General features: G+C 48.0%; 1 protein-coding gene across 2 annotated transcripts in view; it reads left to right on the top strand.

The window, feature by feature from the left end:
- The window catches only part of CFAP263 (cilia and flagella associated protein 263), a 13912-nt gene that overhangs the window by 6716 nt on the left and 6752 nt on the right, over nucleotides 1–444 (top strand). The gene's annotated exons all lie outside the window — the stretch shown is intronic.

Genomic DNA, 444 nt, shown 5'->3' with positions numbered 1-444 from the left:
CCATACATCCTCCATACATCCTCCATACATCCCCCATACATCCCTCCATACATTCCCAATACATCTCCAAACAACCCCCACACATCTCGATTCACCTCTATACAACCCCCATACATCCTCCATACATCCCCCATACATCCTCCATACATCCTCCATACATCCCCCATACATCCCCCATACATCTCCATACATCTTCATTACATCTCCATACATCCCCCATACATCCTCCAGACATCCTCCATACATCCTCCAGACATCTCCATACATCCCCCATACATCCCCATACATCCTCCATACATCCTCCATACATCCCCCATACATCCTCCATACATCCTCCATACATCCCCCATACATCCTCCATACATCCTCCATACATCCCCCATACATCTCCATACATCCCCCATACATCCACCCATACATCCTCCATACATCCCCCATACATCC

The sequence above is a fragment of the Pyxicephalus adspersus genome, chromosome 9 (genome assembly GCF_032062135.1).
Source record: "Pyxicephalus adspersus chromosome 9, UCB_Pads_2.0, whole genome shotgun sequence".
In the NCBI taxonomy this organism is placed as follows: domain Eukaryota; kingdom Metazoa; phylum Chordata; class Amphibia; order Anura; family Pyxicephalidae; genus Pyxicephalus; species Pyxicephalus adspersus.
The sequence above is the reverse complement of the archived record's forward strand: the minus strand, read 5'-3'. Positions and strand labels throughout refer to the sequence as shown.